The 18,918-nt window shown below is 43.1% G+C and overlaps 1 protein-coding gene across 2 annotated transcripts in view; it reads left to right on the top strand.

The window, feature by feature from the left end:
• Positions 1-18,918, top strand: part of myo5b (myosin VB) — a 295,143-nt gene that overhangs the window by 112,349 nt on the left and 163,876 nt on the right. The gene's annotated exons all lie outside the window — the stretch shown is intronic.

Raw genomic sequence — 18,918 nt, 5'->3', positions numbered from 1 at the left:
TGTTTCTGTTCCGGAACATAAAAAATAATAAAGTTTCTGGTTTCGTTTCTGTTCCATGTGAAATAGAAAAAGTTCCCGGTTTTCGTTTTCGGTTCCTTGAACGGTTCAAAAGCCTGTTTAGTTCACAACATCAACTGATGTAACCAAATGATAGATTAAAATATCACTAGTTCTATCATGTTGTTTCAGAAGACTAAAGCCAGCATCTCACTGGGCCACGAACGTCATTCGCGAGAGAGTTTCAAAGTGTCTTGAAACGTTCGCGGGGCTTCTCAATTTCCTCGCGTGAGTCGCAAAGCGTCGCTCTTCATCGCTGAAATTTTGAGCATGTTCAAAAAATTTGTGCGACAAAATTTTCTCTCAAAATAGGCGCAAATGCATCGCTGGAGTCGCAAAGCCCGTCGCGAACCCTTCTCAAGTCAGTTTCCGTGAGGACAGGAAGTGCGAGTGTATCTCACTGGGCTGCGACAGCCTGCGACTAGTTGAGAGAGGCAACAATTGCGATTAAAATATGCCGAATATCAATTCAGTGCGATTCCAAGTGAAAATTGTCGCTAATTCGCATATTTTATCGCAATTGTTGCGTCTCCAACTAGTCGCAGGCTGGTGCCCAGTGAGAGACTACTCGAAGACTAAACCTAAATTAAAATTTGAAATGTCGCTCATCCACCAAAAATGGGTTGAAACAATAAATTCTCTCAGAACTGGATAATGCCAACAAACAATAAATCTTTGTATGTTTTATGTGTACAATTGTTAATAAACGAGCTGATGAGAGATTAGAATAAATATTTTTTTATTTAAATCCACGTTCACTGGATATGAGCAATCGTGCGCTCTGATTGGCTACTCTACTACTAGGCTGTCAGCTCTTATACCGTGAGTAGAGAAAAACAAAATGGCGGACCGTGTTGCTGAACCAACCAAGGACGAAATAAAAAAAAAACTCTACTGGAAAACAAAACCCAGAAAATACAAAAAAAAAAGCAACAAAATATGGAATAAAAAGTATTTGATGGTAACGAACCCCCCCCCCCCCCCCCCCCCCCCACCCCCCCCCCCCCACCGAATTATCACATTTTTCACAAATTGCTCCTGTCGTTTCACAGGTTTGTTTACATTCTAAGCGGAAATTATTTTGTCAGACATTTTGTGTAAAGTTTTTTTTTTTTTTTATCAAATTTTCAAAAAAATAAAAATGCTCCGTTTTCTCAAAATCCCAGTGAATGTGGATAGAGTAAAAGTTATTCCACTCATTCTCCTCGTACATGGTTTATAGCTCATGTACAACTCAATTTCGTTGGAATAACTTAAATATTTAATATGTGTGCAATAAGGGTGGCCACGGTGGTGTAGTGGTTAGCGCTGTCGCCTCACAGCAAGAAGGTCAGGGTTCGAGCCCCGTGGCTGGCGAGGGCCTTTCTGTGTGGAGTTTGCATGTTCTCCCCGTGTCCGCGTGGGTTTTCCTCCGGGTGCTCCGCTTTCCCCCACAGTCCAAAGACATGCAGGTTAGGTTAACTGGTGACTCTAAATTGACCGTAGGTGTGAATGTGAGTGTGAATGGTTGTCTGTGTCTATGTGTCAGCCTGTGATGACCTGGCGACTTGTCCAGGGTGTACCCGCCTTTCGCCCGTAGTCAGCTGGGATAGGCTCCAGCTTGCCTGCGACCCTGTAGAAGGATAAAGCGGCTAGAGATAATGAGATGAGAATGAGAAGTAACGTGCCCAACATTGGTCTTACCTGGTTCAGCTGCCCACTGCTGCATCATCCGAATCTTTTTTAAAATATTTATGCAGTGAGCCCCTGAGTCTCTTGGTTTCTTCCTCTCTTTTTCTCTTTTCTTTGCTCCTGACTTGTGCATGTTGGCAAATGGCACGCACGCTGATTGTCGAAGCGCTATGATCGAACGATGTCGGTTTTTTCCCCTTAATCAAAGAGTCAGACCAACCATTTTTGCATTAGGGGTGGTAGGGGGTTCTTGACGCCTTTTTCAAAGACAATAAAGGCAAAAAGATCTAGAGATCATTTATTGAATGCAAATATAGCACATTTCTCCCCCCAAATCAACACATTTTGAAATTAAATAAAATAATCACAACTTCATGAGAGCCCAGTTCGCCCCCCCCCCCATTCCTGGGCCCGGGACAAACATACCCATTTTTCCCCCCCCTGTTGGCGGGCCTGATCCATTGGCCTCTCTGTGAATAAATGTGTAATAATCTAGACCCCTTGTGATCAGTGATTATGTAGGCTACAGCATAAAGCATAGCCTACTGAAAAAACAATGCTAAAGATTTGGAGTTGACAAAGGTTATTTTGCAATTATTTTACTGGTCCGGCCCACTTGAGATCAGATGGGCTGTATGTGGCCCCTGAACCAAAATGAGTTTGACACCCCATGCTACTTCCAGCATGATAACGCGCCGTGTCACACAGCAAAAATCATCTCGGACTGGTTTCATGAACATGACAATGGATTCACTGTTCTTCAGTGGCCTTCCCAGTCACTGGATCTGAATCCAATAGAACACCTTTGGGATGTGATCGAACAGGAGATCCACGGCATGAAAGTGCACCTGAAAAATCCACAGGAATCATGTGACGCAATCATGTCAACATGGGCCAGAATCTCAAATGAATGCTTTCAACATCCATACCATGAAGAATTGAGGTTGTTTTGAGAGCAAAGGAAGGCCCTACCCAGAATTAGCACAGTGTTCCGAATAAAGCGCTCAGTGAGAGTGTATATCCTGTGAATATATTGCACACATCTCATCTCATCTCATTATCTCCAGCCGCTTTATCCTGTTCTACAGGGTCACAGGCGAGCTGGAGCCTATCCCAGCTGACTACGGGCGAAAGGCGGGGTACACCCTGGACAAGTCGCCAGGTCATCACAGGGCTGACACATAGACACAGACAACCATTCACACTCACATTCACACCTACGGTCAATTTAGAGTCACCAGTTAACCTAACCTGCATGTCTTTGGACTGTGGGGGAAACCGGAGCACCCGGAGGAAACCCATGTGGACACGGGGAGAACATGCAAACTCCACACAGAAAGGCCCTCGCTGGCCACGGGGCTCGAACCCGGACCTTCTTGCTGTGAGGCGACAGCGCTAACCACTACACCACCATGCCGCCCCACGTTACTTTCAAAAAGTAATTAGTTATAGTTACTAGTTACTTTTCCCAAAAAGTAAGTGAGTTAGTAACGGAGTTACTTTGTCATAAAAGTAACTAATTACCAGGGAAAGTAATTATTCCGTTACATTTTGTTCCCCCTCAAAAAAAAAATCAAATTCAATTAGTGTAATCATAATAAAAGTGAATGTTAAATGTGTTTTAATGACTGAAATGGACACTTAACAGAACCAATCAGTAATGTTATCTACACTATATTAGCTAATATTTTTGTGGGACAATGTGAGATAAGACATCTATCAAATGTAATATATTTTTGTAGTTATTAAAATTATGTTACTAATTACTGGCCACTGACGAGGACAAACGCTTTGTTCCTCGACATAATGTGCATTGCACGTAAACACTCTTGCCTTTTATTTCAAGTAATGAAAAGTAATGGCTGTATTTCCAGTGTGAAAGCACAGTGCTGGGCTGGCCGCTCGCCATCGCTGGGTCTTCCGATTGAAAGAGCGCGCAGTAGTGCAGTAGGCGTGGCCTACCTACGTACGTCGTCCAAATCTACTCTGATTGGCTGACTGTGCCGTTGTCTCGTGTCTCCCCGCCCCCACACTAAAGCAGAGTAAAGAAAGGCTGAACGAGCAGCGTGCCAGATGAGAACAGCTTTAATAAAGTACCGCATAGTATTTTATTGTAAGTAACGGGAACAGCGTTATAACGATGTAAAAAGTAATTAGTTAAATTACTCGTTACTAAAAAAAGTAACGCCGTTAGTAACGCCGTTTATTTCTAACGCCGTTATTCCCATCACTGGGTAAGACACAGCCAACTTTTTCCAGCCCCGTAAAGTAACCCCAACCAAGGCACGCGCGGCACGCAATTCATGTTACAAACGAGGGGAGAGCAAGTCACACTGAACACCATATCAAACGCACAGGGCATTGAATCATTTCATAACCACAACGGCTTAATAACATTGTGTTTCATATATCTGATTGAAGCTAAGACTATTCACATTAGCCCGCAATCATATCCCGCCGTTTCTCGAGCGGTGTGGTGTTCTCTGCTTTTCACACTGGACAGTACGCACAACAAAAGTCCGGCGCATTGCATTTCGCACCTGAATAGTTGCAGACTAAGGAAATGTTAAAACTGTAAAAATGTTGAAATGCTAAAATGAAATGGTTGTTGACCGGTTGAATGGTTTTTGAATACCTGTCATTTAAGGGTTGGAGTGAGTAGAGACTGGGATAAGAGAGGTGGGTGTGTGTGTGTGGGTTGGCCCGGGGGGGCCCATTCAGAGCATTTTGTCCCGGGGCCCAGCCAAAGCTGTCAGCGGCCCTGCAATGGATTTGAAATAAAATGCATTTCACTCTCGAACAACTGGTTTATTTTATACAGTTGAGTGAATACATTTTTACATCTGACAACCTGAACCAACTCCCCACGCTAATGTTGGCAAAGGCAGATTGCTTTTCAGGACACACGACTTCTGCAGCCTTCAGCATGCGTTTTTTTCCACGAGTTCACCATCAGAAAATGGTTTGGATGCTTGCACCAACTCGTTTGCAATAAGGTAGCCAGCTTTCACTGCTCCATCACTGACCTCACGGCTGCGAGTCAACGCAGACCGCTGTTTCTTCAGACCAGCTAACAATTCGTTTATCTTCTCTTTTCTTAAAGGGCTGATGACACGTTTTTGACATCTTTGGCGATGTTTTATAACATAAAAAGTAATTCCCGATGATCCATATATTAATTCACGAAGGCGCCTATTTTACAAGTTATGATAAAAAACGTGGCTATTTGGGCAAATTTGACGGGGCTGCAGCACCCAGGAGACAGAGGAGGAGGAGCTATATGACGTCAGCGAAAGAACCTTCCTCCTAACTTACCAGTTTGTTGTTGATGCGACAGGTGTTCAGTTTATCATTATTAGTATTTTTATTAGACATTATTATATATATAGTTATTATGCCTTCGCGTTGTGTTGCCGGCTTTTGCTCCAAAACCCACAAGGATGGGGTAAGTTTATTCAAGTTTCCCAGAGATCCCGAGCTGCATGCGAAGTGGGTGAAGCAAGTCAGGCGCACTCGTGACAAGTGGGAGCCCTCACCAACATCCGTCCTGTGCTCTGAACACTTCGATTTGGATTGTTTTGACACCCTTCCCAGCTTAAAAGAATCTCTTGGGTGTTCAGTTCAGCACAAACGTGTGTTACTACCATCAGCAGTGCCTACACAGTGTTGCCAGATTTGGAGGTTTCCTGCCCAGTTGGGCAGTTTCAAGTGCATTTTGGTGGGTTTTGAACATATTTTGGGCTGGAAAACGTCAGCAGTATGTGTTGCCAGATACTGCTGAAGTTTTCCAGCCCAAAATATGTTCAAAACCCACCAAAATGCACTTGAAACCGCCCAACTGGGCGGGAAACATCCCAATCTGGCAACACTGCCAGTATTCCGGAGGGGGTCTACTAGTAGCTATGCCGGATCCAAAGACAGTCCTCCTGTCAGAACATGTGTTGTGAAACGACATAAGATAAAGGTACGTAGAGCTATAGATTCTACATGATAATCATAAATGTAATCATAAAGTCAGCGTGATATCAGTCATGTATTTGCTTGTGAAAGCTTGCGGCTTTCATGTAACTGCCGCCTAGCAACGAGAGGCAAAGGGTAAAGAGGGTAGGCTATCATAGATTCTATTCGGAAGAGATCAACACAATTCTAGACTCCCAGAAGAGGAAAAGCTAGCACTAGAGAGTTCACCGGCGTTTTCATGCGCCATTTCCATTGAGTAGAACCAGAGTAGAACAGCCAGTGAACCGCAGCGTGTTCTCCCGCTGACGTCACAACATGGCCGCGAGCCACGGACCCAGTTTTCTTGCGCTGTGCAATTAAAAGTTGGATATTTGCGTAACAACAGCTTCTTTTCACGTAATTATAACAGAAATCTAACATATTTGCCATGTTGTATAGTTTATTTAAGAAATTGCATAGAGTCATGTTCGTGTCATCAGCCATACAAATTGTGAAATTTTTCTTGAGCTGAATATTATATTCTTTGAGCACCGCAACCTGTTGATTACATACCAAGCACACTGGTTTTGTATTCCCCTCTGTGAATAAATAATACTCGGTCCATTTTTCCTGGGAAACTCTGCACTCTACGTCAACTTTTCTTCTTTTTGACAAAGGCATTTTGGAATTATCACTCCTTGATAATTTTGATGGCAACTTAATAGTAGTGAGGCAAGACTGCCATTCATGGAATCAGACAGCATATCTGGGCACGTTGCTAAAATGTGCTGTTTATTTCCTGATCTCTTATGTCAGTGCTGCTTTTTTTGGCTGCCCCTAGCGGCTGAATTGAGCATTTCGGTTATTTCTTTAAAAATTCATAAGTCGCCATAGGAATGGGCTAGAGATTTACTTTTTTTTTTTTTTTGACATCCTTAGAAATTTTTTTTTCTCTACAAGTCTGGGGTCGGATTAAACCATCTAGCGGGCCGGATCCGGCCCGCGGGCCGTATGTTTGACACCCCTGCTTTAGAAGATGGTAAATTGTGGCCATGAACGGATGCACATGGTCAGCACTAATAATCCTCAAATACACTGTGGCATTCAAGCGTTGATTTGATTGATTGGTATTAACGGGCCCAAAGTGTGCCAAGCAAACATTCCCCACACCATTGCGCTACCCCCACCAGCCTGGACTGTTGACACAACGCAGGTTGGGTCCAAGGATTTAGGTGGTGTTTACATTAGACCGTATCAGCGGATCATCAGATTAACGTTTTTAAAACGATTCGCGTGCACACAGCAACGCCAATACACGATTCGCATGCACACAGCAACGCCAATACACGGATACGCTAATCACATGACTAATTAGACGGCACGTCACATGATCCCAGTGCATATCGGGCATGCGCAAGTCACTCACCACTTGCAAGTGGAAGGATGGCAAGCGAACACCTTCTCCAGCAGATAAACACACCTGGCTGTGATCATGTTCTCACTGAGTTTAAGCGCCTGAAGGAGGTAAATAAGTTGAAATGTGTAAATAAACCTCAGTGCGGCTCAGCGCTTCCTCCTGCGCTCCAAATCACTCTGCCCTGAACAGCGAGTGCCCTCTGGAGGGTGCGCACTCCGGCCCTGCGCGGCTCACAGAGCGCGCGAGTGAAGCGCACGAGCAGTGATTCGGGACTGAGCCGCTGTGTGTCGTTTCCTGTAGTCCGCGCCGTTTTTCAGCAGTCACGTCACATGACCAACGTGGCATGACCAACGCCAGCGAATCAGGAAGGTGGATGTCACAGTGACGTTGTCCAATGACGACTTCAGCTAGAGCTCAGCACTGCGTTTCCTCGTTCCTCAATGTTTACACAGCACCAGATCAGATACAAACTGGGTTGAATACGTGGGCCCTGGCGGATTCAAGTTGTTCTGCCTGTGGAGTCGTTTCCCGGCGTTTTAATGTGAACGGACAGTGCATCCGCGACGAAAACGAGACGGATACGGTCTAATGTAAACACCACCTTACACTCTTGGTTCCAAATTCTGACCGTACCGTCTGTGTGCCTCAGCAGAAATTCATTATCCAGGCTACATTTTCCACTCTTCCAGTTTTGGTGAACCTGTGCCCAGTGCAGGTTCAGCTTTCTGTTCTTGGCTGACAGAAGTGAAACCTGACGTGGTCTTCTGTGTTGTAGCTATTCCGCCCCAAGGTTCAACGTGTTGTGCATTCTGAGATGCTTTTCTGCTCGCCACTATTGTCCAAAGTGGTTATCTGAGTTACTGTAGCCTTTCTGTCAGCTCGAACCATGACCTCTTCCATCAGCAAGGTGTTTCTCTTTACAGAACCACTGCTCACTGGATGTTTTTTCTTTATTGCAGCATTCTGAGTAGACCCTTGTGTTTTGAAAATCCCTGGAGATCATCAGATATAGAAATATTCAAACCAGCCCCTCTTGTCACGAACAATAACGTCGCAGTCAAAATCGCCGCGATCACATTTCATGAGCTCACAGTCGACGCGAACATTACCCATAGCTGCTGGTGTGTATCTGCGTGATGTTATGCTTTGCAACGCTGCCACATGATTGGCTGATTAGATAATACCACGAATGAGTAGGTCAGTGCTGTAGTCGAGTCACTAAACCTCGAGTCCGAGTCCAGTCTCGAGTCCCCAGCATTCAAGTCCAAGTCATGTTAAAAAAAAAAAAATTTCGAGTCGAGTCCACCGTTGATCCGAGTCCAAGACTCCAACCGCACCATTTGACGGCGGCTGTTTCAGCACCATTAACGTTAGTTTGTTCCTGAACAGGTGAATGTGCTTCTCTTTATCAGGGAGTGTGAAGTATTCTGTCAGAGATGGTTGGGAGACGGATGTAAGTGCAGAAGGTGTGTTTTATTAATACAAGTGAAGACATAAACGATCCAGAACGGCAGGCAAAATCGTAAAACAGTGAAACGGGCAATAGGTCGAACGAGGCACAAACAGGCTATCGTAGACTCGGCAGAATCAAAGATGAGAAACAGGAAATCAAACAAGGAAATAAGGCTCGGGAATGTTTCAGCAGTGCAATTCAATACTTTGCAAAGTAAGTGCGTTTTCACAGTCTTTATACAGGCACGCTGATTGCGCCTTAATCCTGTGCAAGTGCGAATCGTTTAAGTGCGAGAGTCCGCGAGGGCGTCCGAGAGTCTATCTGATGCACGCGCCAAGGCGTGCCGGTGTGGCACGAAATTAGTATAAAAATTAATGTAGATTGAAATACAACCCCGATTCCAAAAAAGTTGGGACAAAGTAAAAATTGTAAATAAAAATGGAATGCAATGATGTGGAAGTTTCAAAATTCCATATTTTATTCAGAATAGAACATAGATGACATATCAAATGTTTAAACTGAGAAAATGTATCATTTAAAGAGAAAAATTAGGCGATTTTAAATTTCATGACAACAACACATCTCAAAAAAGTTGGGACAAGGCCATGTTTACCACTGTGAGACTTCCCCTTTTCTCTTTACAACAGTCTGTAAACGTCTGGGGACTGAGGAGACAAGTTGCTCAAGTTTAGGGATAGGAATGTTAGCCCATTCTTGTCTAATGTAGGATTCTAGTTGCTCAACTGTCTTAGGTCTTTTTTGTCGTATCTTCCGTTTTATGATGCGCCAAATGTTTTCTATGGGTGAAAGATCTGGACTGCAGGCTGGCCAGTTCAGTACCCGGACCCTTCTTCTACGCAGCCATGATGCTGTAATTGATGCAGTATGTGGTTTGGCATTGTCATGTTGGAAAATGCAAGGCCTTCCCTGAAAGAGACGTCGTCTGGATGGGAGCATATGTTGCTCTAGAACCTGGATATACCTTTCAGCATTGATGGTGTCTTTCCAGATGTGTAAGCTGCCCATGCCACATGCACTAATGCAACCCCATACCATCAGAGATGCAGGCTTCTGAACTGAGCGCTGAGAACAACTCGGGTCGTCCTTCTCCTCTTTAGTCCGAAAGACACGGCGTCCCTGATTTCCATAAAGAACTTCACATTTTGATTCGTCTGACCACAGAACAGTTTTCCACTTTGCCACAGTCCATTTTAAATGAGCCTTGGCCCAGAGAAGACATCTGCGCTTCTGGATCATGTTTAGATACGGCTTCTTCTTTGAACTATAGAGTTTTAGCTGGCAACGGCGGATGGCACGGTGAATTGTGTTCACAGATAATGTTCTCTGGAAATATTCCTGAGCCCATTTTGTGATTTCCAATACAGAAGCATGCCTGTATGTGATGCAGTGCCGTCTAAGGGCCTGAAGATCACGGGCACCCAGTATGGTTTTCCGGCCTTGACCCTTACACACAGAGATTCTTCCAGATTCTCTGAATCTTTTGATGATATTATGCACTGTAGATGATGATATGTTCAAACTCTTTGCAATTTTACACTGTCGAACTCCTTTCTGATATTGCTCCACTATTTGTCGGCGCAGAATTAGGGGGATTGGTGATCCTCTTCCCATCTTTACTTCTGAGAGCCGCTGCCACTCCAAGATGCTCTTTTTATACCCAGTCATGTTAATGACCTATTGCCAATTGACCTAATGAGTTGCAGTTTGGTCCTCCAGCTGTTCCTTTTTTGTACCTTTAACTTTTCCAGCCTCTTATTGCCCCTGTCCCAACTTTTTTGAGATGTGTTGCTGTCATGAAATTTCAAATGAGCCAATATTTGGCATGAAATTTCAAAATGTCTCACTTTTGACATTTGATATGTTGTCTATGTTCTATTGTGAATACAATATCAGTTTTTGAGATTTGTAAATTATTGCATTCCGTTTGTATTTACAATTTGTACTTTGTCCCAACTTTTTTGGAATCGGGGTTGTATCTTCTGCCAAATTATTATGGCATGTTAGAAAAAATAAAGAAAGAATCCGAGTCCTCGTCTCCAATTTACGAGTCCGAGTCATCAGTGCTCAAGTCTAAGTCAAGTCACAAGTCCTTAAAATGAGGGCACGAGTCGGACTCGAGTTCTGGAGTCGAGCACTAGGTGTACAGATGTTCCTAATAAAATGCCGAGTGGGAGTAAAGTATATTTGTATGCGTGTACATACGCTCCATATTGAGTCACTGTCTCCTCTTACAGTACGTGTCTTTTTGCTTCTGTTACTTGGGTCCCGTTCTTGGTATTTTTATCATCTCCATGGGAGAAAGCCATAAACTTGAGTGAAGGTGACCAACAAGGCATCCGTCTGTGTCGTCCCCTCTGGTCATTATTGGCTTGGGCATTTCCATGACAACCAGGGCTCCAAAAAGAAATGCCAACTGCTTTTCATTGCTTTTAACAACTTATAGTAATTCGGGCTGTAATGCATTCTTCACGAGAACATAGAGGAAGAATTTACACTCTATCAGCAACCTTTAAATATCCACCACCCTAAATATTGTTTTTCCTCCGCAAATCTTTAACATTTCCATCATGTATTCCCCTCTTTAACACCTTGCAGTTGTGTTTGCTTTTTTTAAATCTTTTTTTTTTTTTCCAAACATCAGATTTGTACACTTTTTTGGCCTCCACTCCAAGGGGGAAAAAAAAAGGTTTTTATGGGTTTGTTAGGTCATTCTTAGCTTCCAGAAAAGGTTCTACTTCAGCTGTATAGCGTTCAACCTTTAAAGTGCATATGACGGGTAAATTCAGGAGCGAGATCAATGTAATTCTCCTATTTTATATTAAACTTTGGTCAAATATCTGTCACATTCTGCATTTTGTGCAATTTTTTTTTTTTACCTTGCGCAATACCAGAAAAATTCAGTTGAAATCAAGCCATTTGAGGCGAATTTGGCATTTGGATTTCCCGGCAAACATTGATTTTCGTGGCGTCGCGTGCGGGACGCCTCCCTCTGAATCCTACGTCAGCGCTGGTTTGTTTATGAGAAAACAACCTGGTGGTTTTCTGCAAATTTCTTCAACGTTATCGTGTAATTATTAAAATGGTTAACAGATGTATCGTAGGAGGGTGTAGCAACACCAATCTTGATGGGATTAGTACTCATCGTTTTTCAAAAGACCGGACAATGAGAGAGAAATGGGAGCGCTTGGTCTACACAGGCTGTGCACTGAAACCGTGCAAAGCTCTCGCAGCCTGCTGGCGCTTCCGCAGGTGACGTCACGAATCTGGCTCCAGACTCCCTTGGGATTTTTCCAGACGCGTTTTGTTATTTTATTTTTTTCTGCTGTAGACAGATGGCCTTGTGCAAAATTACCCTTCTGGATGAGTGTGTAAAGGGACATACTTTCATATAAAAAAAAAACAAAACACAAAATTGGTCCAGAATACACACTTTAAGGGATTCCTAAAGAGCTACAACTGAAGAACCTTGGTATAAATGTACATTAAAAAAAAAATTCTCCTGCTATAAGGAACAGTCACTTATATGTCAGGCACTAAATATGTCCTTTATATTCCTCTCATCTCATTATCTGTAGCCGCTTTATCCTGTTCTACAGGGTTGCAGGCAAGCTGGAGCCTATCCTAGCTGACTACAGGCGAAAGGCGGGGTACACCCTGGACAAGTCGCCAGGTCATCACAGGGCTGACACATAGACACAGACAACCATTCACACTCACATTCACACCTACGGTCAATTTAGAGTCACCAGTTAAAGTGCTGATGATACGTTTTTGACATCTTTGGCGATGTTTTATAACATAAAAAGTAATTCACGATGATCCATATATTAATTCATGAAGGCGCCTATTTTACAAGTTATGATGATAAACGCGGCTATTTGGGCAAATTTGACGGGGCTGCAGCACCCAGGAGACGAAAGAGGAGGAGGAGCTATATGACATCAGCGAAAGAACCTTCCTCCTAACTTACCAGTTTGTTGTTGATGCGAGAGGTGTTCAGTTTATCATTATTAGTATTTTTATTAGACATTATTATATATATAGTTATTATGCCTTCGCGTTGTGTTGCCGGCTTTTGCTCCAAAACCCACAAGGATGGGGTAAGTTTATTCAAGTTTCCCAGAGATCCCGAGCTGCATGCGAAGTGGGTGAAGCAAGTCAGGTGCACTCGTGACAAGTGGGAGCCCTCACCAACATCCGTCCTGTGCTCTGAACACTTCGATTTGGATTGTTTTGACACCCTTCCCAGCTTAAAAGAATCTCTTGGGTGTTCAGTTCAGCACAAACGTGTGTTGCTACCATCAGCAGTGCCTACACAGTGTTGCCAGATTGGGAGGTTTCCCGCTCAGTTGGGCGGTTTCAAGTGCATTTTGGTGGGTTTTGAACATATTTTGGGCTGGAAAACATCAGCAGTATCTGGCAACACATACTGCTGAAGTTTTCCAGCCCAAAATATGTTCAAAACCCACCAAAATGCACTTGAAACTGCCCAACTGGGCGGGAAACCTCCCAATCTGGCAACACTGCCAGTATTCTGGAGGGGGTCTACTAGTAGCTATGCCGGATCCAAAGACAGTCCTCCTGTCAGAACATGTGTTGTGAAATGACATAAGATAAAGGTACGTAGAGCTATAGATTCTACATGATAATCATAAATGTAATCATAAAGTCGGCGTGATATCAGTCATGTATTTGCTTGTGAAAGCTTGCGGCTTTCATGTACCTGCCGCCTAGCAACGAGAGGCAAAGGGTAAAGAGGGTAGGCTATCATAGATTCTATTCGGAAGAGATCAACACAATTCTAGACTCCCAGAAGAGGAAGAGCTAGCACTAGAGAGTTCACCGGCGTTTTCATGCGCCATTTCCATTGAGTAGAACCAGAGTAGAACAGCCAGTGAACCGCAGCGTGTTCTTCCGCTGACGTCACAACATGGCCGCGAGCCACGGACCCAGTTTTCTTGCGCTGTGCAATTAAAAGTTGGATATTCGCGTAATAACAGCTTCTTTTCACGTAATTATAACAGAAATCTAACATGTTTGCCATGTTGTATAGTTTATTTAAGAAATTGCATAGAGTCATGTTCGTGTCATCAGCACTTTAACCTAACCTGCATGTCTTTGGACTGTGGGGGAAACCGGAGCACCCGGAGGAAACCCACGCGGACACGGGGAGAACATGCAAACTCCACACAGAAAGGCCCTCGCCGGCCACGGGGCTCGAACCCAGACCTTCTTGCTGTGAGGCGACAGCGCTAACCACTACACCACCGTGCCGCCCCTCAGCTAAACATATTGAGGAAAAAATAGCAAAGCAAGCCTGACTCGAATAATATATATATGCGCAGTGTGAGGACAGAGCACTACAACTTTATAGTGAAAATCTTTTTTGTTTTGTTTCTGGGCAGCCAGCACCTGGGAGCTTTTACTTACCTGGTGGGATAGCTAATGAATTTCTGATTTGTTCATCCATGCGAAGCATTTTGGGGGGGGTGTTGTTTTCGAGTAGAGTTTTTATTTCATCCTCGGTTGGTTCAGCAACATGCTCTGCCATTTTGTTTTTCTCTACTCATGGTACTAATATGAGCTGATGGCCTCGTAGTGGAGTAGCCAATCGGAGCACACAATTGCTCATATCCAGTGAATGTGGATAGAATAATTAAATAATATTGGCTGGCTTATTTCATGGTATATCAGATATAGTCCATTCAGCTAGCATGATATTGAACGAGTCGAAGATGAGTAGCTGAATGGAATATATCTGATATACCCTGAAAAAAGTCAGCCATTATTATTATTATTATTATTATTATTATTATTATTATACGTACACCATTTGATAGACCAGTTAAACTTCTAGTTAAATTAAATTTTTACTTATACAAATATAAAAACAAATAAGATATGGGGAGAAAAAAAGTCGTCCAGCAGGAGAGGTATTGCTTATTATTATTATTATTATTATTATATGTTTGATGGAACAATTATAGATTTTACAAAAAGTTAAGAACAGGGCAGTAACTTACTAATATTGAATGCTGATTCTGATCGAATGTAATTCAGTGTTCTGTCGATCCAATGTACAAAGTCAAAGCTCTAACAATAAAAATGGTACAAGTCCAAAAAGCCTGAACAACAACCCAACTTGTGTACAAGCGATATCCAGGTTGACGGTTCAAGTTCAAAGTTACTTTTGGTTGTAGTTAATGGTTACGTTGCAGTTGTTCAGAACGAAAGGGCTTTGCTGAGTGAAGTCCACGAGTGACGTCGTCTTGTAAAAGTCTCCGTCACTTTTCCTCACCTCCAAGTAGAACTTTGACAATATTTCCACTATTGATCTCTCTTCCAGTTTTTCGATGTCCATTGGTCTGTTTTTCTCTTGTAAATATGCGTGAAGAATATCCAGTGAAGTTTTGGTAGCCTTTCGGGTGTTCAGCGCGTCTTTCTCTTTAAATCTTCGGTTTTTAATGAAGCAAACCTCACCACCATGTTTATGTACAAACTGTCCGAGTCACTCAGCAACACGGAAGTTTTATCTCCAACGTGTCCCTTTTCCAGTTTTTCGATGTCCGTTGGTATGTGTTTTTTTTTTTTTTTTGGTAAGTATACATGAAGAATATATAATGAAGTTTTGGTAGCCTTTCAGGTGTTCAGCGCGTCTTTAGTTTCAGTTTAGAGTTTATTTATTTAGTGCTTAAACCGAGCACTGGATTAACCTCGTCTTCTCTCTCTCCCGGCCAACAAAGAAATCATTGTGCGCATGCACAGCAGAAAAGTCGCCATTGGATCTTCGCATGAGCTCTGATGTGTGACATCATGTTGTCTTGACAACGTGTAATATTATAACAGTATTCTCCATTGGGGAGAGTGGCGTAATACATGGAGGATAAGCGATATGATATTACATGTCATCAATAAACCCACTAGAAAGGAATAGAATACTTATGTTATTTACCAGCTGGGAGGTCCGTATCGTGAAATACCGTGACTGAGGTCTTGAAAGGGCCGATGTCAGTATTCAAGGCCGAGATCACGGTATTTCACCATACGGACCGACCTTAAGCTGGTAAATAATATATTTATTTTTTTCTTTATCAAATTCTAACAGAAAACGAGAGCGCCCGAAAGGGAAAACCGAGCCGAGCCGCCATTTTGAATCCTCATTCACGGCTGTAATGCAAATGGCTTCCTCCTCGGTATACAAGTGCACTTCCATGGCAGGAAAAAAAAACTACATTTTGCCGCCTATGTCGTCTCCTATTTATACAAAATTGAGTCATTCAGGATTCAGCCATGTTTTTGCTTGGCGTTAGCAAATTACAGGTTTTAGCTTTCTCCTGAAATGTTTTCTTTTATTTCATCTTCCTCAGGGTAGTAAAACTCGCTTTCACTGTGAACACTGTCGTTATCGCTATCCATGCTGTAAAATTAATGCTATTATACTGAGAAATGCGAAAATAAATGTTGACAAAAAATGCTACTATGTTTGTTGTTGTGAACGAGCGAGTCGCCAGAGGTCCGTAACCGGGGTCCGTACCATAGGATACGGACCCGCTTGCCAGCCAATCAGAGCGCAGGATTTGATGGAAACCGGGCCGCGAAAAAAATAAATGTTTTTATTCCATGGAAAAAGTGGCCCGTACTGTGTATATATAATAATAGCTGGTATTTCACTCCGACGATGTCACTTCCAGTGTTTTCCCGCTGACTGGATGCGCGCTTTCAAAATGGTGAACCGGTTCAAAATTCAAATTCTTTTCATTAACTTGCTTTTTTTTTTCTTTTGTGGATGTGTCCATATAATATAAAGAACGTTACACGGTGGTGCGAAGATATGAAGTTTATCTTCTTGTGCTGAAAACATTTTCACTCGTTCATGACCATGGTAGCCGTGGGGTCTGAAAAGTCTTAAAGTCTTAAATTTAATATTCCAAAATTAAGGCCTTAAAAAGTCTTAAATTGCTTTGCCTAAGTCTTAATTTTTTAAACAAAGGTCTTAAATTTACTCATAGTATTCTACAATGTGAAAACGTGGGTTTTGCGTGACATCAGTGAATTTCTTGGAGTATGCGCAAAGAAAGAAACAATATTGATACATTTTCGTGCCGGCGCAATCGTCCGACTCTGTGGTGGAGAGGAGACTCCGCGAATCGCAGCATGGGGAAGTGTCGTTTTAATCAGCAGTGGCTTTCAGATGAAAGATATCGTGATTGGGTGAGGGAGGTTCTTGGAAGTGACGTTGAAGCAAGATGCTGTGTTTGTCGAAAGGCACATTGCATCTGCCCTCCACCGCCACCAGCCCATCGCTCAGTTCTGCACGGTTCAATCTCCGAATGCACCTGGAGTTGGCACTCGCACCACTGTCGAACGTCAGCAGCATCAGCCAAGCCAGACATCATCGGCAAGGCTAGCAACAACACAAGGGCCGAGCAGTGGCATGATGGGTGTCGGTGGAACCCCGACACTTCGGGCAGAGGTGCTCTGGATTTTAAAAACAATTACGGAACACCACTCGTACAGCTCGAATGAGGGCATAAGCGAACTCTTTAAGGCCGTGTTCCCAGACTCGGAAGTCGCTACAACATTCTCCTGTGGAAAAACAAAACGTCTTACGTAACAAAATTCGGTCTTGCTTGTCTTGAATGTGAAGATTCGACAAGCAATGCACATAATGACTTAAGTATATAACTTTTATAATAAAAGTATTTTTACTTGAAACATTTGTCATTATTGGGAATTTGATCTGGTGTTTTACGACCGCATAATGGGTGCGATGTAGGTCTTAATTCTCATTTAAGTGGTCTTAAAAAGGTCTTAAAGTCTTAAATTTATGGTGGTCAAACCTGGGGAACCCCTGATGACGCTCACACTTGAATGTACTGTATACGTTCAGCACTCGAAGATAAACTTGATATCTTCATGCGACTGTGGAATATCCTGTATGTATGGCTGATGCTGCAAATAATTTTAAGACCGTTATTACACAGATTTAATAAAGTAATCCTTATCATCAGTGTTGATGTGGTGAAGAAGTGTTTTGTTAGGAGATGTTTGTTTAAGATTTATGGAGGAAAGTCTGGGTTGTGAGTGCTCTCAGTGTTGTATGATGGTTAAAACGACTGTGTGAGAGAGAGATGGGTTGGTGAGGGAAAGGCTGTTGATCACAGCGATAATTTCGGTGAGGACAGAAACTAACTTGTCACGCTGACGCTCCACAACATTAAATCGAACAAAAAATCCTTAAAATGCATCTGCTGTCATTCATTAATAAACTACATATTGTAACTGTTGGCAAAGTGGTATAAGTAGAATAGAATAACACACTCCAGATTGTGCTCATCTCATTTCTCATCTCATTATCTGTAGCCTCTTTATCCTGTTCTACAGGGTCGCAGGCAAGCTGGAGCCTATCCCAGCTGACTACGGGTGAAAGGCGGGGTACACCCTGGACAAGTCGCCAGGTCATCACAGGGCTGACACATAGACACAGACAACCATTCACACTCACATTCACACCTACGGTCAATTTAGAGTCACCAGTTAACCTAACCTGCATGTCTTTGGACTGTGGGGGAAACCGGAGCACCCGGAGGAAACCCACGCGGACACGGGGAGAACATGCAAACTCCACACAGAAAGGCCCTCGCCGGCCACGGGGCTCGAACCCGGACCTTCTTGCTGTGAGGCAACAGCGCTAACCACTACACCACCGTGCCGCCCTCCAGATTGTGCTGTTATACCAAATAATGCACTTTTTTTAAAATATAAAAATAAATACTCGGCTTATGCCTCATGCCGCGTCAAACCCCCAACCCAAAGCGTGCGTTATTATCGTATAACAGCACACTGTGTGTGATTTCCTTAGTTATACTGTATATTCGTGCGAAACTAATGAACCTTGATTTAACGTACGTGTGTGTGGTGTTCCTGGAAGAGCGAAACAATGCCAGAGCTTCGTTATTCACAACTTCCACATCTGAATTGTTCTGTGTTATACAGTAGGAAGTCATGCATTGTGTTTCCTCTTTGTCAGAGAAGTGACACAGCTCCATGCCTTTCTTGTGTCTTCATAGAGTGAACGCTTTAAAGCATTTTGTTCTCATTAAGATGACCGTCTCAGCGGCATTCGTTTAGTTGTTCTTTAGAAAGGAATTTATAAAGACTTTTTTTTTTTTAAGAATTGAGCGTTATGGGGCATCATGGCTCAGGTGGATAAGGCGCCATACCATAAATCCGGGGACCCGGGTTCGATTCTGACCCGAGGTCATTTCCCGATCCCTCCCCATCTCTCTCTCCCACTCATTTCCTGTCTCTACACTGTCCTATCCAATAAAGGTGAAAAAAGCCCAAAAAAATCTTTAAA

This window comes from Neoarius graeffei, chromosome 12 (assembly GCF_027579695.1).
Source record: "Neoarius graeffei isolate fNeoGra1 chromosome 12, fNeoGra1.pri, whole genome shotgun sequence".
NCBI lineage: Eukaryota > Metazoa > Chordata > Actinopteri > Siluriformes > Ariidae > Neoarius > Neoarius graeffei.
The sequence above is the reverse complement of the archived record's forward strand: the minus strand, read 5'-3'. Positions and strand labels throughout refer to the sequence as shown.